General features: G+C 34.3%; 1 long non-coding RNA gene across 1 annotated transcript; it reads left to right on the top strand.

The window, feature by feature from the left end:
• Positions 1–2064: 2064 nt before the first annotated feature.
• LOC135579568 (uncharacterized) lies at positions 2065–24302 on the top strand. The gene is made up of 3 exons (XR_010472925.1): positions 2065–2807; positions 8440–8520; positions 9151–24302. It is a non-coding gene; the product is annotated as an uncharacterized LOC135579568 (long non-coding RNA).
• The last annotated feature ends 338 nt before the right edge of the window (positions 24303–24640 follow it).

Raw genomic sequence — 24640 nt, 5'->3', positions numbered from 1 at the left:
ATCTTAAGTGCCTTTGTTGCAATTCAGTCCCTGCAAAACAACTTCAAGACTATCTTTCAAATAATGGTGTCTTGTGACAGAAACTTCAGCAGTGTGCCTTACCCTGGCATATCAATTCAATTGCAGCTACTCAAGAACACTGTTTCTTTTTTTCGTCAGCTAAGAATTAATTCAAAAGTGAGGGAAGTCACAAGTTTTCAATGACACGCTAAAGACATATTTTTCTAAAATCATATTTATTCAATGTATTATTAATTAATGATGTAAAAGTGTCACTAAAACTAAAGGGAGTGCTTTAAAGTCACCAAAAAAATAGGAAATACAGTGTTAGAAATTAATTTTCTCCTGACCTATTTCAGCCTACTGAGATAAGGCCAATTCTGAAACTTTTCTGGGAGTCATTGAAAAGACAGAAGATAATAATTGCTTCAGTCACTATGGTTTACCTGATAAATCCAGGTACATCTGATATAGTAGACAGTAAAGTTTTATTCATCACTGTTTGAAGTGATTATGTTAATCAAAGAAGTGTCAAAGCAGCATGTCCAAGAACCAGTAAAAAAGTGTCTGATTTTTTTTTTTTAAATTAAATTAATGTAAGGAAAGACCTGATGCTTGCCTATTCTTCTTCACAATTGTGAAGCAATAACTACTGAGGTTTTTGGGAGGAGGGTAATTAATTTCAAATGTAGCTGAAATTAGGATTCAATAACAGCTCCTTTCTCAGTGTGGTTTTGCATTTTTAAGATTCTATAATCCTGAGCTGATCCTACAGCTTGATAAGTCTTTAACAATTAAGAAATGTTGTTCCTGTGCTTCACCATCTCTTCTTGGTATGTGTCCTGGAACCTGTACAAACCAAATCTCATTTTCAGGTGAAGAAACCTGGAAGCAACTTGGATATCAAAATGAGCAATACACAGATGACAGGTCATTCAGGTAGTGAGTTTAAGTGTGGAACACTAAAATGCTGCTATATTCATCTGCTGTGTAATCTCCTTGACAGTGAAGATATTCAGAAATGGACAGTTCTGAAGTTAAAATAAGAGAAGAAAGCAGATATTTTTTCTGTTATTTTTAATTTTGAAAATAAAGTCTCCTACATGGCACAATATTTTAAAGAAGGATATTTACTTACTTGATAGGTTAACTCAGATATGTCATTGTTTATCCTGAGATTTGGCTTAGTTTTTCATTGTACAAGCCCAACTAAATAAAAGTTTGACTAGGATACTTTTATTCAGGACAATATATAAAAAGTACATAATTCTACTCTATAAGCTATATAGCAAGTTTTAAAATAAAATACAAAAACCTGTCTGGAACTTAAGTTTAATCCAGTGCTTAAATGTTACGTTATATTTGTATGATTAAATGCTAGTAAATATGATCACCTATAGAAAACATGGCTACTTTTGATTCAGGTATCATCAGACTGTATTGTTTTACTCTGTTAATATCTGCTTACAGGTTTTTAATTGTTTTCAGCCTAGAAAGCTTATCTCTGTGTTGGAGTGACTGAAAACCAGTCAAGTATTCTATTAATTTTATACCAAGAGAATATCATAAGTTTGCTCCAGTTCATTTTTAGAAACAAGTGAAACCATTTGGCATGTATTTTGAAAATAAATATTTGTATTATCCAGTGCACTGTAAGATTGTATTAACCAGAATTAACTTGATAAGCCAAAAATAAATGATATCTGAAACAGAGTGGTTTAAGTAGGATCCAGAGGAGAGAAACACCCTTGGCTTTTCCTTCATTTAATTTAAGCACTGTGTATGATTTACAATTTTTTTTCCTCTGATTTTACACTGTATTCTTTTTCCATAAGAAGTGATTTATTTCACTCTATAATTGCCCATGAAATTTCATTTTCATTTAAAACCTCAGATCTGTAGCAGTACAATGAAATACCTTAAAATATTCTGTTGGTTAATCTTTCATTTTCATATTTCAAATAAAACAGCACATTTTTTTTGTTGCTGTTGTTTTCCTTGTCTTTCAGATATAATAAGATCTGTTCTTTGAGGGGAAGTGGGGATGGTCAAGAGGGAATGAAACTTAACATGCTATGTCTTATCCTGTTAAAAAAAAGTCAGTCAAGAAAACTAAGGGGTTATAATAGATAAGCCTGAAGATCTTTAACTATAGTTATAATATATGGCATATCAAGCAGAGAGATCATGATCTCTGCAAAAACCTCTCCAGCAATAACTTGAAGCTAAAGAGGAACAAGAGCAACTGATTGGCATTTTGTTACTTGAGTGATGGCCCCACTGATGAGGCAGAAAGGCCATTAAGGATGATCTTTTATGCTGTCTAAAATCTGCCAGATGTCAAACTTAAACCTGTGAAAGTTATAATGCATTAAATATATATATGTGTATATATATATATATATATATAAATGCCCAGACTCAGAAACCAATACCTTTCCTAGGCAACTGAGATTTACATATATTTCTTCCTTTTTACTACTTGCCTGACATATTCTTCATCATATTGTCTCCTTTATTCTCCTACAAATCAAAGAATCATATTCATTTATATGTAATATAAGCTTACTGCCACAATACAAATGTGTTGCATTAAAAATTAAAAATATTATTTTTTACACTCCATCAAGATGAAAAGTGAGCCTTCATTTTCTTTTGCAGTTTTGTTTCTACACTATCATCCTTCTTGTATTGTACCGCAGGACATGATCACTAATAGACAGCCAAATTTTGACGGTCCTTAAAGTACGTCAGCTATGCTCTGTACTTGAATCCACTTGACAGCAAATACAAAAGAATTTTCAAAGGTGAGTTAAGTCGGGCACTGTGCTTCACTGGGAATAAATTTCTTTGATCTGATATCAGAACAATAGAGAAAAGGAATGTATGGAATGGTTTATCTTTCTGTACAAGGCTCTTAAAAACTGAAGGAACCATTGTTTGGTTTTAAAGCTAAGAAATCCAAAACTGACTCTTTCCATGCAGTCTAGCAATCTTTAAAAAGTAAAATAAAATGGCTGCTAGATGCATATCTTTTGGATCCTTCTTCTGCTTAGTTGTTTGATTTCTTTTTTTCTTTTGCTAGGGCAACACTGAAGTCCACATTTGTGTTTGTGGAGAAGTAAGGTTAGCTTTCAAGTTGGCTGAAGTCCTGACTCTGTGAGCACTCAGTTTTGTAATATGAAGGTTAAATTATTCTCAGAGAGCCTTGCTGGAGTTCGTGTTCTCACTCCCAATAACTGCAGGAGCTGCCTGACCTTTGGAAGTACAAGTCAATGCTCACACTGTCAGAAGGAGCATGGTGGAGAGTAATCTTCACAATCATGAGGAAAGGTGCTTTGCCACAGGCCGATCATGACCAATGAAGAGCAATCAGTGAACAGTCAGATAAAACTGTTTTAACTGGATTCAAAGAGTATCTTTTATAAAGTGCCAGGTTCTATACAAAAGTCTGCAGACCTGCAGTATCCACAGTTCTCCTCCAAATTTCAACAAGATCAATGGAAATATAATAATCAAAAGGGGAATTAGGAGGGAAACACTCTAAATGTTTTGACCTCTAGGTCATCTTCAACAACACTACTCTCTGGCAAATTTAGACACATGTAACTGAAAAAGATATAAAATAGTTGCCTATTGCTTTTGTCCTTTACCCCATATAATTCTCAAAGCAGGTTTAATATGAAAATAATTTGGTGAAAAACACTGTATGAACATATAGTACCTTTAAAACGTCACTGCACCTTTTTTCCACTTTTCCAATAGAAACACTCTTGAAGCAATATCAGCTTTTCTGTGAACTGAAAAGGTGCCTGCAAAAGCAGAATATTCCTTCTTGAGATATTTCTTATGTTAGGCAAATATCCTCAAGCTTCCATTACACTTACAACTAGATGTATGCAAGCCAGGGAAAAGGGTGACTAAGGGAATGAACCAAGAAAGAATGACTCAAGATACAGTACATAAGTGACAGTTGGTTATTTTTATTAAAAAAAAAAAAAAAAAAAAAAAAAGTATGCGCATTTGAGAGCAAAATCCACTTGGGAAATTCAGTTTGTCCCTCTCCTTTAGACATCTCAGGTTACTAGAAATTCCAAAATTTAGCAGAACCCCTTGTTCTAAAACAAATGTTTTGGACCATACTTTCTCTCCTCTACATTTTCAGTAAATGAAAAGTCTGTTTAGAATTTAATGACAAACAATAAATGACATCTGAAACTTGGCAGAATAATGTAAACTGGGGCTTGCCTGACTCAGACAAAGTTTCTGGCTCTGTTTAAAACATCAGAGAAAGGACAAGCCAAGCCAGTGGAAATTTTGCAACTGAGATAGCATAATAAACTATGATAGTATTTAATATATATTTTTTTAAGCTGTTTATTCAGCTCTGTAGCTCATGACCTGGCTTATGTTTTGAAACATCTGTTACTGGCTGCAACCAAGGTAACCAGCAAATATTGGAAATTGCATAACACTTAAGGAATGTTAAAATATCTTTTATGGGAACACCCTACAAGTCAAAAGGATTTTAACTAAAAACTGGTTAATTTCAGGCCCACCGTCTGCAAAGATATATACACACATAATTTTTTCAGTTATGTAAGACAATATCTTCACGTATAGAGATGAAATCTTCCATCATGTATACATTTTTAATATGATTGATATTTAAAAAAAAAATCTTGCAGAAAATGCATATGTTTCAGTTTTTGCTTTCATATCAAATAAACAACTTTTGCAAAAAAGTTTCCATTCCATAACATCCATTCCATTCCTGTCAAAAATTTCATTCAGAAAGTTTTGGTTAAAATGAAAATGTTTTGATTTTTACAGTTCATGATATTTTGATTTTTCTTGATTGTCCTGAAGAAATCTTCGTTTTTACTTACTACAGCACTAATTTCTATATACCTGTGTTTCCATTGTTTCTTCTGTGACTTGTATTAGAGGTTTTGTTTTTTTCTGGGATTAAGTCTTCTTTCTAAAATACATCTCTGCTGAGAAAAGATGCACAGAGATCATAAAATTTTTGTCTTGATCTGTGTCTGTTCAGTTTCTGGAGATATAATGATGTGCAGTACGGGCATTGCAGTCCAGTCTTTCTTTTATATTGGTCAACTGGTGTGAAATTGATTGAGAAAAGAATGATCAAACAGTGAGAAAGGTCAAATAATTAAACTCAGAATCATTCAGAAAATATAGATACAGTTCTATATAATAGCTTGAAAATGTTAATTACATAGAAAGATTCATTTTGCCTAAACCAAATTAATAATCATAAAAGTGAACTCTGTGTAGCAGTTACTGAAGAGGCACTGTTCATTTAATTTATTTGACTTTTTAAACAGGTTTCAAACAGCAATTGGTCGAAGAATCTTTACGGTTGAAAACAAAATATAGTAATAGTAATCATCATCACCATTGTCCAGTTGTAGTTTCCTGACAATGTTTTTGTTACTTCATTTTAAGCTTTTTATCCTCTTTCAATTCTCCAGTAGGAAGGAAAAAAAAAGAAATTAGTGGTGCAGAGCTGCCTGGGGCAACAGATAATCTTCTTCAGGTTTTCTATTTTCTTCACAGAAGGAGATATAGTGGAATACCAAAAGAATCACTTATATTTTCCATGCTTGAGTAACATTTATTACAGAATTTTATAATGCCTGATATTTTTCTGTTTCTGGTCAGTCTTTTAATGTCAAGAGTTGTGCTCATTATTCCTAGAGCATAGTGAAAAGTTATGTGTAATATTGTCTTATAGAGCAGATATAAGCTACTGTCTCAATATCATATCGTGGTTTTAACAGTAACTTGTGGGTTAATTGGTAATGTCGTTCAGAATTTGAGGTGATTTAGAGCAACTTCATTTGTTTCTTTATGCAATGAATCTCAGGAAAGGACTGTTCCAGTTATTCCTTCTATCTTGTATCTTTATGTGAACTACTTAGTAGGGTGTGATCTTGTTCCCATTTATACTGATTACTCATGGTGGCATTTAACACCCACAGATTTCTGAATTAAGCAAAATACATTCTACATCCAGAAGTTAAATGCATTTGTAATGGGAAGCAAAATGTGAAATACTTAAAAGAGAGAAGACAGCTACAAGAAAATAGTATGTATGGTAACGGTGTATATGAGACTATTACAAAGAGTTTTGATGACACAGTTGGCTGGTCTTCTTCTAGTTTACCTTGAATTTGAAGGAGTACAACAGGCAGGGAGGTATACCAACTTGATAACTGAGAGAAAGCTGACCCCCTCTGCCCTTCCACCAAAAAGCCCAGACCAAGCTAAACAAAACTATTAAAACAAAACAAAACAAAGGAAAAAAAAAATCAACGTCAGAATTTTCTTAAAAAGTTTGGATATCTAAAGGTCACAACTGTCAGCAAAGCTGGCAAATTGTTTCCATTACAAGGCATTGCTTGTCAACCATTTACAATGCTGCCTACCCCTACCCAGTGTTAGTCTCTGGATGAAACATTTTTTGAATAAATATTTCTTGAAGCTATTAATTTTATTTTTGGGAATGAAGGAAATATTTGTTTTGCCAATATTAAAAATTCTGGCAACTTTTTCATAAGAAGCTGAAAAATACTTATGTTTCAAAAAAGGAGAAAACTTTAAGCAGGTATGTTACCTATCTATCAAGATATGATTTTTCTGTTTTTCTGGAAACTGTCCCATACGTGTTCTTAAAAGTTTCGGGGTTTTTTAAAAAAAAAAAAAAAAAAAAAAACTTTGAAATGTCTCAATTTTCATTTGCCAAGTTATCATTGATTTTTGTTTGGTTTTGGTTTTGTTTATTTGTGTTGTTTGTTTCAGTTAAGTCCCACAGAGAGTACTGCTGCTGTAACACTAGTTTGTTCTTGTGGCTAAGAATTTTGTTTCTTCCATTTTTTTAGAAACTTAAAGTGAGAGAGAAGTGTCAGAAATGTTGCCAGTTCACTGTGACAACTGAACTGGACAGCTCTGAAGATGTGAGATGTTATTTAAAGAGAAGAATTTCAGAAAATAAGGTTTAAATTATCAAAATGGAACACCCAAATTGTTTATTTAGTGTTCATATAAAGTATGGATATGAAAGAAACAGAGAAAAATAAGCATCATTGGCCAATGTACTGTTAACTGCAACTTCAGCCAAGCACAAATGTATTTTCTTTCCTGTATTGTAGCAAAGTGAACATGCAACGCCCCAGCAGAATGGTCAGAATGAAGTGGCTAGTGAAACTGGAATAAAGATAAAATATTTTTAAGCTTTCTTTTCCCTTTTTCTTCCTCTCTTTTTCTGAAATAAATGTTGCTTTGTATACTTCATGGGCAGAGTGCCCTCTGGCCAGTTGGAACAAAAAAGGAATTTGCTGAGGAACAGAATAGGGAAAATATTTGTGTGTTTCTGAAATGTTTATATGTAAGTAAGTTTGGCTGAATTCCACAGAAATGGGTGAAATAGCATATGAATTCCCATATAGGACTATTTCTGTAACCTCAACTCTCTTTTCCATAGAAAATGTGCTTATTCTGGGAGATACTGATGCAATGAAAGAGGAGTCCAAGGGACTTCATTAAACAATTAGTGAAGCTCTTACAAAAATATTTATAAGAAAATGGAACGTTTGTTTTAGTATAGATCAGACCGGATCAGGCTAGTATCAAGTACCCTAAGGTCTAATTGAAGTAGTTTGCAGATATCTACTTATTGTTTGTAGCTGCTGAGTTCAGAGGTTTTAATTATATGGAAGGCAGATTACTTCTTTTCAAGTAATTTACTATTACTTTGCAAGTAATTTACTATTTTAAACTCTCACATCAATGTTTTTAGTGTCTTCTGAAAAATGTTAGTATCACAGGAGACACAGAGGCTGAAATTATTAGCTATTATAACAGCCACAGAAGAAATTGGTGATTAAAATGTGAAGGAATAAATCATATTTGGCTAAATTCTTGAATAAATTATATGCCCAAATTCAAGTGCAGAAATTTAAACAGTTTTGTTGCTAATAAGTAATCTGGACAATTTTATCACTGAAGAGAACAATAAGACAGAACTTTATAACTGCAAATTGTATTTTTTTTCAGCCTCTATTTGTTGGCATTTATAATTAGGGAGATAGCCTTGTAAAATTCACTTACTAATTGAATGTCAGAGAAAATCTCTAATGCTCACTACTTTAGTGAAGCCACATTATACATGCTTATCTGTGATAACAGATTAAAAAAAAAAAACCAAAAACTTAATTTCTTATGTTTCACATCTTAGGTCCTGTTCTACTGTGAAACAGGATTTTGCACACCCAACTGGCAAAAAAAAACAAAAAAGTAAAAAAAAGCTTCATGATCCTTCAAAATATGCCTCAATGATTTTACTTCACCTCTGTTTTATACCATGTGAGATTTCCAGTAGATTCATTGCCAACTACAGCCACATCCATTCTCTAGGGTTTCCTGTTTACCAAAGACTGACTTCGGACTGTCCCTGTGTGTGTCGTTACCTTGAGGTTGAAACTTTGAAGAAAAATTGTAAGTGGTTGCTCGTACTCATTGAGTTAGTGTATAGTGAGACCAATAAACAACATCCTGATACATAGTCTCAATCATGACCAAGACTCTGGTAATCAAAACTCAGTAGTTCCACAGAGGCAGACATCACAGGAGACTAAAAATAAGGCCAAAACAGGACAGTGTGTTAGAAACTTTTTATAATTCTCTATATATTGTTGTACCTTACATTTTCTTGGGCCAAAGGTTCACTTTGGAATAAAAATAAGCTTTTATAGATATATATTTAATTTTAAGGTAGTTTTCCCCACTGCAAAAATTAAAACAATAAATCTTATTCTGTAAGGCCTCATGTCCCAACTAGCTTTCTTCTGGACAACTATATGGACTGAACACATCCGATTAGTCTGCTGGATTTTATACTTCAAATAAAAATTCTAGTATTTATACTATTTTGGAATGAAAGATGTTTTTGAAAAGTATTAATTAATATTATTTCCAGGTTTTCAGTCTTTTTTTCTATAGCTATTATTACTGATATTTGTTGTTATGCAACAAGGGAAGCACTACCTGTTTTAGTGTCTGTATGGTTAAAATTTGTAACTGATTAACTTTTCTAGTACTCATCATCTATTATTATTTACTCCACAGATTCACTCAAAATGCAACACAGATTTTAAGGGATGTTAACAGCAGTCACTACTTCCAGCAACTCCATGCCCAGGAATTCTTCCTGCCCTGCTGCTGGAGCCCAGCCCAGGACACCAGGAACCATGAGGTGTCTCTCTGTGAGGGACATAACTCCTATTTTTTTTTCAGGTTTACCCAGTAGTGAAGCTCAGCATATGTCCCACATACATGCATAGTCAGGTGCATGGACTACCACAGACAAGGTACTGCATTCAACAGCACCTGTATATGACATTTGTTTAAAACGTAAGTACAGAAAACCAAGTCACTTTCCTCCTCTTTTTCTGGTAGAGACTGAACTTCATGAGTGAAAGCACACATGCACTGTGCTCCAGATTCATAAGATTCACAAGAACATGCACGTTCATGGATCACCCTGAGTACTGGCACACCATGATCCCTCCATCCATCCAATAGCACTACCTGCATCCCATATAAACCACTTCCCAGGTCTCCTATTCTGCAAGTTCAGCCTGATGCTCAACAGCATGTAGAGGTACACACACTTGTCTCATAGGCACCTCATACTCAGGTTTTCCTGCAATACCAGCACACACCCTCTGCCCTGATACTCATTGCTTGATCAAAGACCACCTACTCCCTGGCTAGTCCAGCATGAAACTTACTAGAGAATGAGTCATGTAAACTTCATCACACACCATTTTGTGGCAAATACGAATACTTGCCCACCTCCAGCAGCAGGCGGTAGACACAGGGACTGTGATGTGTGGTTCCTCTCTGGACACTGACATTGAGTCCCTCACTTGCCTTACTCACACCTGTCCCCCCAGCAGCTGTTTTTCAGGACACACACCATTCCCCCCCCCGCCTTCCCCAAAACTGGCAGCAGAGATCACCACCCATTCCAGTAGCTGCCACTGAGACCACCCGTTCTTTCCAGTTGCTGGCACCACAGATCAGAGTCCCCTTTGCCCCCACTCTGCCTTCAGTTGATTGCACTAAATCCACTCATGTCAGTCCACCCAATAGCTGGCATTCTGGAGATGAAATCTGCAAGACCTAACAAGACCACCTGGAGAGCTGTCTTTTGACAATTCTTTTTTGATTTCTGTGCCCTGAACAAAACTGTAATAGTTTTCAATACAGAATATACCCAAATACAACTTCAGTCTTAACATTTTTTCACATTTTAAATACAGAGATCTGCTTTAGGTTGTTTTCATGCCATTATCCAATATCCTAGTACTCGTAGAATTAAGGTTGTAAGAGAGAGGTGCTGTGAAATTTCCACAGAGACAAGACCTGATGGATAATTCCTTTGTAACTAAGACGACAATTTTGCTATGATTCCTGCCAAAAGATCCTTTCATATTTTAGACTCAAGAACTTTGGATTGGGCTGAGAGGTCTGTCTGGAAAAATCAGGGCAAGAAAGCTGCCAAAATTTGAAAGAAGTGTTAAGATCATTTGGCCACCTCAAAAGCTCTACTCCTGACTTTCTTCTCCCACTCCTTTCTGTGAAGAAGAAATCATAGCTGAAGTGCTAAGAGCTGCAATAGGAAAATTGCATCTCTTAAAACATTTTAATCTTTCCACCCCCTAACTGCAAACTGCCAAACAACAGATTGCAAAGCAGCTTTGACTACTGTGCTTACAAGTTCCATACATTTGCCTGTTAAGTTCAGGATGGAAAGGTAGCCTGAAAGCTGACAGTATTTTCTGTTTATTTTTGAGATTCATCTGTTTTAAGAAAGACTGATATAACATGGAAAGAATGAAAACAAAAAAAATGAAAAAAAATGTTGTTAGCCAAGAGCAAACAAATTACATATGCATGCTACACAAATCAGGCACACATCACGAGTCCCTCCTTAAATGAATTCAGTGCTGCCAGACTGATGGAATATATGCACTGCAGAGAGAATTGTCAGACTGCTGGTATCTTAGATCTGCTTATCTCAGCTCTGGACTAGCTATTCAGCTCTGTTTTATGCCTTTTAGTGTATCTTAGCTCTGAACTGAAGAGATTGCTCATGAGATTTCTGTTTGTGCTGCTTGCTTCTTGGATCTCTCTAATAAAATTTTCAACAAAAATGTCAACTAGAGCAGCTTTTCTGAATTACATTTTCAGTCCAAGAAGGAACTAAATGTTGTACATTCTGTTCCAAAATTCTTTTAGTTTTGGATTAAGGAAAACAACAAAGTCAATATTTGTAGGTGGAAAAGTGAGAACAAGACACACATTTTGTCTTTGATAATGTAATAACTGACTGAGATAACTGAAGGAAACTTCCTTTTAGTCCTTCTGCAACTGGTACAGTGATCAAGGAGGTCTAGAAATCTAACTTTCTCTGGAAGCTTCACCTTGGAGATCACCCTTGCAGAACCAGTAGCACAAAGTACATTGAGGGCATATTCCTTACATTTTGATCAGAAGGATTATGCCATGTTATTGTTTATGTATATTGCCTTTTCAGTTCTTGGATTTAGGGAAGAAAGAGACACTAGTGGCAAACTATTAATCAATCTTATTAATCAAGTCAGCAATCCCTAAAGATGAGCATAGAACTTTTTTCTTTTAAGTTTAGTAATAAATTGATACCAATACATATGAAATAAGATTAATTTCCTTTTGATATTCCGCTTGAGTGGCCATGAGTAGAATGAATTTACATTAAGAGGTTTGGTCAAAAATTACGTTAACAACACATGGAGCTGAAGCTGAGCTGAATGACTGACCCAAGCAGGAGTTACATAAACAAGGAAAAGTAGTTCCATAAGCCTAAGGGAATAAAAAAGCCTCACTCTGAATTTAGAACTAGTTGAGAGATAGGAAATAAACTGTGCTAATAAAGTGATTATTGACAAAGATTCTGATAGATTGCTAAAGAATTTCAGTGGGTCAGTTTGGCTATTAATCCAGAGTAGAGGTTAACCTCAAAACACCCTGTTGTTCAGACTGTGTTACCTTATATTGGTCTGCCAAAATGGGGGAGGACTGCAGAATAATTCTTGAAGATCAAATGAAACAAGAGGAAAGAGCTCAGCTGTTGTAATTTATTCATTATAATGCAGTTTATTATAGGTGGTTTCAAACTAATATATGTTTAGATTTCTGGCATAGAAATTAATTCAAAATTCTAGGGAATAGAATATGTTTTATATACAATAAGCTTTGGGATCTACAGTACAGAAAAAATACAATATTTGATTTCCACTCCAATAATAGATAGGTTGCATAATACATAAATATAATCTATTTAATATAAAATATATTGTAAGGATATACAATACTAATGAAATTAAAACCCTGTAGTACACTTCTGTTTCTAACTTTTCATTAAAAACCATAATAACTAATGGCAAATTATGTCAAGTTTATTGTCTTTAAAAAATCATAAATAATAAGACATAATAAATGTAATTCTTAAAAGTATGTTGATAATCTCATACATTCACAAGGTATTCATCACATACTTAGAAGATGTTTTATTATCATCATTTTTATTCATGTTAAGGAAGGACTTTTTCATGACTCTTGCAAATTTGCAGTATGTTTTTATCATCAACTTGCAAAATCTTCTACAGAAGCACCTCTTTTTACTGAGTATATTCAACACATTCAAGGCTTTATGCATAGCAAAAGCTGCTCAGAGTTCTAAAAAATTCTCCCTGTCTTTGTTGCAGTTATCTATCATCATCATTGTCATCACAAGTCATCTGCTAACACTTCACTTCAAGAGGAATTTTACATTTCTCATCTTTAAAGTTCAGAATCCTGTGATCTTATAATGCTCTCATGCTGATAATGCACTTCAGTAATTGTGCTATATAGCAAACATTTCTGTGTGCAAGTTTTAAATACTTATTCAGCTGAATAACATCAAAAATCAGAGGCTCTGTTTAAAATACCAGCATGTTCTTTTTATTAATATCACAGGAATGAGACTGGCATTATTACCAATGCATAATAAATGAGACAGAGTAACTGCAAGGCACATTGCCCTGTGTACAGCTCTGCTATCATAAGTATAAAATTTTATTCACTACATCTTATGACATACATTTTGTAAGATAAGAAAATACAATCTTCTTTTAAATATGATAAGTGGGACCTAAAGACAACATTATGTCAATGTATCTCAGTTGAATAATCAAAGCTCTTAGCAAAAACACTAGGCTGGACAATGGCTTTAAAACCATTCTGTTTTCTGACCAGTTGTCTCCAATATCCACAGGAATGCTCTGCCACATAAGTGAACTGTTTCTGCATTCCACACACTCTCTTTCATTGTCTTCTGCCAAGTTTTGTCAATTTATGGTTGCAAGAGCATTAAAACAGCTCAATGTCTTTATTACCATAGCCATGTCATAAGAAAGACAAGGTACACAGTGCTATATTATTGATTTTGCTTGGCAGTGTTTACACAGTGTAAAGGCCTTTTCTGTTTCTCGCATTGCCTCACCAGCTAACAGTCCGAGTGTGCACAAGAAATGAAAAGGGGACACAGACAGGACAGCTGACCCAAAATGATCAAAGGGATATCTCATGCCATAGAAGATTGTGTTCAGCAATAATAGCTGGGCAAAGAAGGAGGAATGCAGACGTTTGTAGTTACACTGTTTGTCTTCCCAAGTATCCTGCTTTCCAGGAAAGGGGATAAACATCTGCTTACTGATGAGAAGTAACAAATTATTTCCTTATTTTGATTTGCTTACACATGCAGCTTTTGCTTTGCTTATTAAAATGTCTTTATCTCATCCCAAGAGTTCTCCCATCTTTTCTTTTTTTTTTTTTAATTTGTGATTAGGTGACTTCTCAACTAGATGATGTTTTTTCAGGCTTTTGAGAAGGAATAGTAGGTCAAAGACGATGACATATCAGGGACCAAAGCAATGGGCGGTCTAAATAGCAAAGATTCCAGGACAGAAAGTTTAATACGGGATATTAAATGTCTACATTGAAAGAATTTGTTTTAATGTCCTCCTGTAATAGTAACAAATTAAGAAAAAGATTATTCATATGTAATACATTATGTAGTGTTTATTATTAAAATTAATTTGTCTGAAAAAAACAAACAAACAAAAAACACCTGGAGATAGTCTTTGAAGTATAAAGACTTACTTGCTGTTGTAATGTTTATGTCTTGGCTAAGAGTGAAACTCAAGAATAAAAGGCTAGATAGAACTCCTTAATAATCTACAGTCTACCCACTGTATTCAATTTTTATTGTTCAAAGTTATTCTTCTCTTTATCTGATTAAATTATTTGTATTTAATTTGAAAAGTTTGATGGTGCTACACTCCACTGTGTAGTCATAAAAATTACTTCTTTGATAAACTGGTATTTGAAGACATGTCAGAAGCACGTTATTTGTTTAGACTGATTTCTTTTGTGAATGTATGAGTGAATGTAAGAGATCAAAAGCATCCTGGGTCTAACGTGATGCTCCAAATAACTACCACAAAGTTACGGCATAAAAAGACATTACACTGACATTAAACACTGACATTAAAAGACATTATACAAGTACCTTCATCAGTAATCTCATTCGTGGTAACTGAAATAGAGATACATAACTGGCAAGAAATTATCAGTAACCTCAAAAAGTTCTCTTTTCACAATTCATGCAATTAATCAATTGAAAAAATTAACAAATACCTAACCTCTGAAACAATCCTATTATTTTCTCTGTAGTGTTCTTCAGTGGTACTCAGTAAAAAATATGCATGCATTTAAATTGACTTACATTGTTTAAAATAATTTCACTTAAAAGATGATCAAACTGATTTCCAAAGATTTTTGTCTTCATATTTTCTATAAGTTGCTTTTTTTTCAGTAAAGACTTAAAAAAACAAACAAACAAACAAAACAAAACAAAACAAACAAAAAAAATCTTCTTAGGCAATGATACAGTGTCACCTATACTAATTTCACCTTTTACCTCTTATAAGTCAAAGCATTAAGAAAGACTTACTAGCATAAACTCTCAAAGAAAGATGTTCTCAATAATAGGAGTTTGAGGTTTGTTTTGTTTTGTTTTGTTTTCTGAAAAATCCTACTAACTAACAATTCCATTCAAACAGAAAATTATAACCTTAAAATTATATATTTCTTGAATGAACAAACAGGATTACAGGGCAAACAAGTTTTTGAAACTTCAGTCATGATTAAGAGCTGAAAAATGTTTGGACTCTACTTTGGACTCTCCCTTCCTAAATGGCAATATATGCCACTGCTCAATACTCGGTGCTCAAGTCTCTCTAGAGGGCCATCAGCTTCTCCTTTTTCTGTTTTGTGTGCCATTTAAATTACTGCCATTGTTAGAACCTGTTTCAAAATCAACTTTGTCAATCATCCTCAGTTTGTAGAAATACACATAGAGATGAAAATCTTCTTCTCAATAGGATCAAATAAATCTTTAATACTTGGAAGAGAAGCAGGCACATATAAATGTTTATTGCACCTTATTAGCTTATTTTTTGCAAGGTGGGAAAAACAGGATATTTGTTTTTCCATGTTCCTTTGCTGAACATTTGAGCTGTCTTTTTTGTGAGAAAATTTACTTCTGTACATAGGGACAGATTACTGTTACAATAGGACTTGCATCCCACTAACAAATCCAAAATTGCGGAAGAGGTGTTCTGCACATGGGTAAATTTCACCTGAACAAATATCCCCATTCTATTGCATTTCAGTTTTACTCAATAGAGTAAAGCAGAACCAAATATGTAGCCTTCATGTTTTTCTGAAGCTCACAATTTTCTACAATTAATATGGCAATATGCCTTTTTCCTCAGTCTTCCTGAACTGTTTACAGGGTTGTGTTGGTTTTGTTAAAAACAAGGTCAGTTGTCTTTTAGTGATTTTTGCTTTTAGCTAAGTTCTTCTAGGTGGCTGTACTTTTCTGAGTTTTTGCCTGCGTATTTTTCCTTGGATACTGTACTCGGTGCTGATAAAATGACCAACGGAATGCTGAAGAAGCTCATGTTTAGATTTATTACTATGGTAGCCAAGAAAGACTGATAAGATTTCCCACATTCCGTCATGAGAGGGTCATGTTTGAGGAGGGGCAGACAGAACAGGTGACTAAAACTGACCAACTGAGTATTCCATTCCATAATCATCATACCCCCTATATAAGAGGGTGATCACAAGGGTCTGTCTCTCTTTGACCATGGCCGGCATCTAGAGAGGACCTTGTCTGTCTGCCTGAGATCTGGAAGTCCTCAGGCCCTGCATCCCTGAAATCCAGTTTCTGGTTTGCTGTAAAGTCCCGCCCATGACTTCCGGGTGCCTGCCCTACAGCTGCTGGAGCCGCCAGCTCCGCACACCCAGCTCCGCTGCTGCTGGAGTGATGCCAACTCCACATCGAGCACTCAAGATTGGTTTTGTATATTTTGTATATATTCTCTATTTATTAGTAGCATTAGTAAAAGCCTTTAAAACCTTCCAACTTGAAGTTGAAGTCTCTCTTCCTTCCTCCTTATCTTCCTATCATCTTTCCGATCTAAAGGAAGGGGTGGCGGGAGGTAAGGGGGTAACAGAGAGCGTCTGCCACAGCTTATTGTTGCCTTGCCTTAAACTTTGGCAGGTTGTCAGTACAAAGAGCTTCACAATAACACCAAATTTTTAGTGTGACTATATAGTGGTAAAAACTAAAAGATGACACAATCTGGTGCAGTAGTTTACAAGAAAACTTACTCCAAATATAGAATTTCAATTAAAATAGGTGCAAAATAGGAGACACAAGTGACCATGTTGACAAACTCTGGTTAAGTGGTAAAGTGGAGGGAGATGCAGACTGAAAAGCTTAGGAACACCAGTGCTACTGTATGTCGCAAAAATTTATAGCAAGATCTCATCACTACCATCATTAAAGGCTGCTTGAAAGGTCAAGTAGCACTAAAATGGTGTAAGGGCCATGATCAGTAATTAGGAAGAAGCCATCAATATCTTTTGCCTGAAGACTTTTCAGAACCAAATGGGACCAGATGAAATCAGACAAGAATGTATCATACAAAATGGCTTAATTGTAATTAGTAAATAGTCTACAGATGGAATAAGTATTTGCTTGATCTCTCCCTTGCCTCCTAATGTGCTATGAAGAAACAATTAGGACTCAAATGGATAATGGAATAATATTAATCAACAAAATATTTTAAAGCATTTACAATCATCTTTTTTCAGTTGTTTGTTTGTTTGTTTTTTTTTTCGGTTAGTTTTATCTACAGGATAAAATTTAAAAGATACATTTTCTACATGAATCCTGAACAATCAGGACTGGTTAAACAGAGTGGTATCATTTGCATTAAGTGCAACATATATTAGGATGTCAATGTTTTTCTGAGTCAAAAATAATTGTAATCCTTCCTAGGCAAACTCACCGCCATATTATTGACAATATTATATATTCTTTACATATGACCTTGCTATATCATTAGAACTCTCAGTATGCAATTAGGTGTAAATGGGTGTCTGAGAAAGGAGGTATAATTTTTGATGGTACTTTGAGAATAAGACAGAAACACAAATCTCATTTGCAAAAGTGTTTTGGAAATATCTTATTGTAGATAAATACACTTAGTCTTTATGGAGACAGTCAGTGGTAATGGGGTGCTTGAACCTCAAAGGTTCTTGGATCTACATATTAAGATTATTTTTGAAAGAGAACTTGATAGACTAAGATGTATGCATGATTTCTAAAAAAAAAATTTAAAAAGTTGTTATTCTTGCTGTGTACCTGTAGATTACTACTGAAACACTGTCAAATCACTCCATCTGGTCATGACCAACTTCACAGTTCTTTATTCTCATTTCTATGTGTCCCAGTCATGAAAGCTATGTATAAGCAGCTGAAATTGCTGGCAAAATAAAATGATGCAGTGTAGCTTGCAAAGGTCAATCTATGTTGATTCCTGAACACAGACTCTATGTTCCAAACATATGCTCATTTTCTAACTTGATGTGTTCATGTACAAACTCTTCCACACATCTATAGGCAGTCCAGCAAAAGAACACATTTATTCAGAAAACATTTTTTTTAACATTGTATATTACATGTTTTATGGATAGTGATGTTATCTCCTCTCACCATACTAACATGCTCTTTTGCTCCCCAAAACACCACCTTTTTCTTCACAGCAGCTTAAATGACAGCCATAACTGGGTAAAACTCTGATTTATTGTTCTAAGCCTGAAATCAGCTGATCTGTTTCACATCTGAAGGAATTAAGTGTCCCAAATCTCATTTTTAAAATCTATATTATTGAATCTATCTATTTTTAAAAATATATACATACAAACCATGCCTTAAGGACACCCTTAGCTTATGAATTTGACACTAGTACTACTGCTTCCTCTTAGACACAGAGGTGTTTCATGGCGGCTCCTGCACATAGTATAGGTTCCTGAATAACTGAGCTGCCTAAGGATAAAACAACAAATATGATTATAGTTTTGCATTATGTCATTCTTTTAGCAATGAAATAAGATAGAGTATTTATCTTGAAAAATCATTGCATTATCTTGAGTTTTTAGCAGATGTTTAAAGGATTTGCTACTAGAGAACAAAGAAGGGATCTGTAAGTGATACTGAGGAATTTGAGGCAAAGATTAATGACCACTTTTTTTTTTAGTAAATACGTTATTTGTGTTCCTGTACAAAAGGGTAAAAGATGCAAATTATGACCTCCTAGAAAGAAAACAGGTCTATCAGTGACCATCTGAGCTAATCTTCCGTATAAACAGTGATAAAAAATGAAGACCAAAGCCTTAGTTTTATATTATTTTTAAAAAGCCATTGGTTGCCGAGATACTTCTGACACAACTCAGACAAAAACCCCACATGTTGTCTGTTGTATGGAGTCATCTGTAGTTTGTCATTTATAGCCTCAAATTCTTTCCTGATGAAGACAGAGTTAAAAAATTAGGTCATGATTTAGGAAAGATGCTTTGATTTAAAATATCATGCATGATGGAGAAAAACTTGTTTCCTTTGAGAGCAATTACTATCAGAATGATATCTAAGGATGACCTTCCAAAACATGCAGCTGTTATCCATCTGAAACATGTATCAAATTAAACATGTTCCCTTTTCCTGTCTGTAAAACATGTATTATGAAGCATTATATCATTGATATGTAATGAAAAAAAAACTTCTGCCGTCGCTGAACATCTGGAACTGCACTGATGATGAAGTGCAGCTGTTGCCTTTTATGTGAACTGTGATGCACAACTACACAGAGGCATTTGCTTCAAACCCCTTTACTTATGAAATAATGTGGTTCAGGAACGTGAATTTTTACTTCATCCTATACACAGTGTTCAGAATGCTGTCAAACACACTCAAAGATATACAGACAGTATTTCTAAGGTAAGTTTGCAAAGTAAGAAGTCCTATCTCTTTTAAGATTCACTGAGAACAGTTTATCTTAAATTGTTATGAATTATTGAGAAATTCAGTCACAGAATCTTGCAAATCTGGAGCTGAATTCAACATTAATAAATAATTGGCATGGATAATAATAAATAAATAATAAATGGATCAAATACTTGGGTATATTATTTGTACCATTATTAACCCTTGTTACTGTTCTTTAAAGCACCTTTTATTTAACTCTGTCCTTGTCCAATTTTCTTTTCTTGTGACAGAACAGGCTGAAATGCAAAGTGAAAATTTTGTCTATATTTTGTATTGCTTTTCTCTTATGCATAATATTTAAATTAAAATTAAAAAAAAAAAATCTGTAGACAAAAATATTGTTTTAGTAAAGCTCACCTTTTTCTTCAATCTGGTCAATCTTCCAAATGCCACTTGTGTGTAATTTTTATAATGCCTTTGAATAGCAGACAAATAATCACACTCTAGTTTCACAGAGTATGTCCTTATCTAAACAGTTTTCTCTTTCACTTTTGAGCATATCCTTATCAAGCTTCCAGGGAGTTTATTAATGTCTATAGTTTATCCCACCATACACTCTTGGCCTTTAGATGATAAATCAATGAAATTCAGTAATGCTTCCTCAGAGCGCAATCAACATAGTACCTGTTACTTTTCTAAGTAATCTGTAGAAAGATGTATACTTTAAATGAATATCAAAATTCTTCATTCTATTTTTTTTTTTTTTTAAGGAACAACAAAGAGCCCAAGAGAATATTTAATTTCCTGACACAGAGAATAGTTTACGTTTCTTGATTTAAAAGGTGAATTGTTATGTAGTTTGCTCATTTAGAAAAGCAAGTTGTTGCCTCTTGTAGACAGAGAAGTCCAGACAGGCACAGGGTCCTACGACTGGGCAGAGCAGAACTGCACTAGACCATCTCCCCTCCAGTACCATCATCATTAATAACTCTTAGGTATTCTTCCCACATAATTACAGGCATCATACGAGAAGCACAGTTATTCTAACTCCCTATACAGTCAACTGAGAAAGCTAGCAAATTAAAGGAGATAATTCAATCCTTCCATGGCATAAATTGCTCTTTGTCCCTATTTTTTGCGGGTTGTCTTTTGAGTTCAGTTGAATGATTAACAGTAAGTGGGATGAAGATGGTCATGAGGCTTCAGGGCGTAGTGGGCTGACACATTAACAGGGACATTTCCTTAGCTCTTATAATGATTCAACCCTTTTTGCTGCATTACTGGTTTGAAGTATCTGGAACAGACTACAGAATTTGAGTCTACACATCCAAATATCAACAATAAAGAGACTTAATTGAATAATATTTAAAAATAAAAAATCCAAATAATCTTCTGTTGTATTGGCTAATATCAGAGAAGTAAAATATTATAGCAAGATCTTGCTATAATCTCCCAGGAAGTGCAACCTGTGAAGGAGTTATAAATGAAAAGATGTTTTTTAAAACTATGTTTCCCCACAGTATGACATCAGTCTTCCAAAACTGAACCAGGATAGCAAAACATCGGGAGACTTCCACAGATATATTAACCAACCTATGGATTTTCTGTTAAAGCTTGGTTTAACAGCAGTAAGAAAGGAGAAAGGATCAAGCTTATTTTCTGTAAAGAAATGAACTGGAAGGTGACCGCGCTATAATATAAAAAGATTAGCCTCATTTTTCACTGTCTTGAATTTTGTACAGATTTTTACATGTGTAAAATACTAAAAATACTATTAATTCACATAGTGACAATTCTACAGTAACTCTTTGCCCTTTTTCAGTGAAATTGCATAGCCCTATTTGAAAGCCCTGATGGAGTCACTAGGACAGTGTCTTGGATCCTTCCCTCCAATCCTCAACCCACACTTTCAGAGTAATTCTACGTGAGCATAACTGTAAATAGAGTTATCTCAGTCTTTATAGTGAAGTGCCATAGCTGTGTATTACTCCTAATATCCTAAAAGCCAATACATTAGCAATGATAAGTAGATATGGTTATACCAATGGCAAATGATTTTCCAAATTCAATTGGTATTTCAACATAAAAACCTCTAAAAACCCTAAAATCCAGAATTAAATTTTAAAGTACTTAAATTTCTTCTGTACTCTTGGCTTTATTTAGCATTTGGTAATGAGTTGCACAGACCAAGCACTTTATTTCCTTTCTGCCCCTTCAGTAAATCAAAAAATTTGTGTTTGGAGAAGCTTTTAATGTTCTGCATTCATTGATAATAAAAGAAATCTGAGAGGTGAATTTTCTTCATTCTTAATATACTTGCTACTAGAATGCTATGATTATTTTTGCATACTGTCATGGACAGATAATATACAGAGGCATTTTTTAGTCACAGCTTTTCATTTTGTATTTTGAGTCTATCCAGTTTAAAGTTACAAACCTGTGGGACTCCTTGATTTTAATTAGATTGCTGAAGAAATAAATGAAAATTTTAGTGTTCATAAAATATAGGTTTGCTGTGGACTGTTCCCAAAGCTTATAAACAAGGAACATCCTTAAATCAAATTTGGACATACCAACAATGACAGCATTTACACTTCCCAGAATTCTTTTGGCACTTTTGTGATATGAGTCATTATAATCTCTCACTATGCCAGAATACCAACCTTTTAGTCTTTGGGATGAAGGAAAACAATTGCAGCGTGTGTGATAGGCCGTATGAACAGCCATACCTCCAAGACTTTTATCACCCATTTGAAGCCTGAGGAAACTACACTTATCAGAAACCGTATCTATAACATTTCTATAAATATATACAGTATATTTTATAATGACAGTAAAATGAATGAAGGAAAATTTGAAACTGAAGCCAAGAATCCAGTCTAATTTTTTTCTCTAAGCTTCAGGGTAGTGGCACAGGTGACGAGACTGTAGAAGTATAGTGAGTGTACTGTTAAAAGCTGTACTAGAGCCGATGGGATAAATAGCATTTGTATTACTCTTTCAATATGTATGCATTATTTTTCTGTGAGCATTCAGTAGCAGTTTTTTTTTCTTTTTTTTTTAATATAGAAATTCCAAAAACTAACAAAGAGTTCTTAAAAAGGCAAAGACATGTTATTTCTGTTATTTCTCCATCTTTATGGAATGAAATGCATCCTTTACATGTGCTTCTGGAATTTCAGAAACTTCCAGAATATCACCTGTATGCTGGCAAATTGTGGAGATGAGCCCAGTACCACTATTATTAATGTTACCAATAATGAAGAAATGCATGCACACTAACTCCTGGAGAGAGTAAAAATAAACAAACTCTTCTGAAAACATCTATACCTCTGCATCATACCACTTTCTTTACTATGTTTAGAATTATGAGTCATAACTGTCCTAAAATTGATACAAAATTATACAATTGTGATTGTAAAATATTGCATTTCTGTGCGCATCAGAACATAGTGTTTGAACTTATCCTAAATTTTGCCTTCAGCATTTAATCACATATCTTTAGATACATGTGACGAAGTTTGCAGCTAGTATACTTACACAGGCTTGAAAAATATCAAAATTTTCAGTGGCAAAAAGCCCTAGAAAACTGCAAAACAACATTGAAGGGAATTCATTAACTAAATTAAAGATCAAATAGTAGTCTCAATTAGTAGAATCCCCTCTTGCAAATCCACTGTCAGTTGTGCTAGAAGGTTGCTGCCAAGAAGTCCCTCATTATAAAGATAAGATTTTGGGGGTATGAGATCTACAAGTCCTCAGATATGATGTTAAGCACATACACTTATGTGTAGGACAGATTTAAAAGATGTCAGATATTTACAACAGCTGATTGCTGACACTGGTATACTCAATAAACTGTATCTATTGCAATCCATGCCTTTTTGGATGCTTTTTCAGGGGCATGATTGCATAAATTTATGATTGCGTTAATATTTGCCTTTTTTGTTTATGCTGCTAATAGGTTATTCCCAAGAAAAAGATGAGTTGAACATGCAGAAAATAGCCTGGAATTCAGACTTTAATAATACCTGATGTTTGCATGCTGGGGAAGGGTGTTACTCTCTGACTCTCACAACACTGAGTACCCTCAGTGGCCAGTAAGAAATACATGGGTTGAAGCCATCTCAAACCCATCGCTCTCTTCAAAATTATTTTGCTAGTTATCTAGTTTTCATACCCTATCTTTCACTGAATCACAAATTCACTCCCTCCATGCTGGTCTGACTGCCTTTGGGAAATATTCATGCTCTTTCAATGAACTCAGGCAGAAACATTTACTCCACCAGTTGATCCACTCAGCTGTTGATAGGCGTTTAAGGACATGCTCCAGTCCCTTTTGTGATGAAATAAGGTCATCTTCTTTGCAACAGCTGTGATGAGACACCATGCGTTACTCCCTGACTTTCATGGGCACATCATCCTTGTCCATCTCCTCTGAGCTTTCTTCCATTTAAGACATTTATTCAATGAGTCACATTCCACCACCAGGAGTTTAGTTAGTCACAAAGATGGACGGCAATAGTGTTTACATATGCACCTACCAAAAAATTAAATAAACTATCACATTTTTAATCAAAGTTTTGGGGAAATACGAAATTGTGTCTCTAAATAAATACTGCAAATGAAAATCTCATTAATCTGTACCTACAAGGACTAACCAATATGAAATACAAAACCCACTTTAAAATATTTTGGAAGACTTTAAAATAATTCAGTGGGCTCCTAACAATTTCTTCATTGAAGTATTAATAAAGAAAATAAAGCAAAGCCATTGCAAAATGTATGTTGAAAAACAGTTACTGACGAAAGAGAAAACTGTCAGTTCTACAGGTAATAGAAACAATAAGTCTTGAGTTCATGAAAAAACATATATTACATTTGATTTCTGCTACATTGTACATTATAATGGAAACAGTACTTTTTAGGGTGAAGTAGTAAGGATTTTCTCAGTATATTCAAGGTATGCCTTCATATTTTTCAAGGAAATTATTAGAGAAATAGGTCCGTCTCCTCCTGTAATTTGAAAATACACATATATACAAGATTGTGTAAGCACGTAAGCCAATATTTTTAGTTTTAAACAACATTCAAGAATGTAATTATTGTTCTTGAAATTATTAGAAC

Source organism: Columba livia, chromosome 5 (assembly GCF_036013475.1).
Source record: "Columba livia isolate bColLiv1 breed racing homer chromosome 5, bColLiv1.pat.W.v2, whole genome shotgun sequence".
NCBI classification, from domain to species: Eukaryota; Metazoa; Chordata; class Aves; order Columbiformes; family Columbidae; genus Columba; species Columba livia.
The sequence above is the reverse complement of the archived record's forward strand: the minus strand, read 5'-3'. Positions and strand labels throughout refer to the sequence as shown.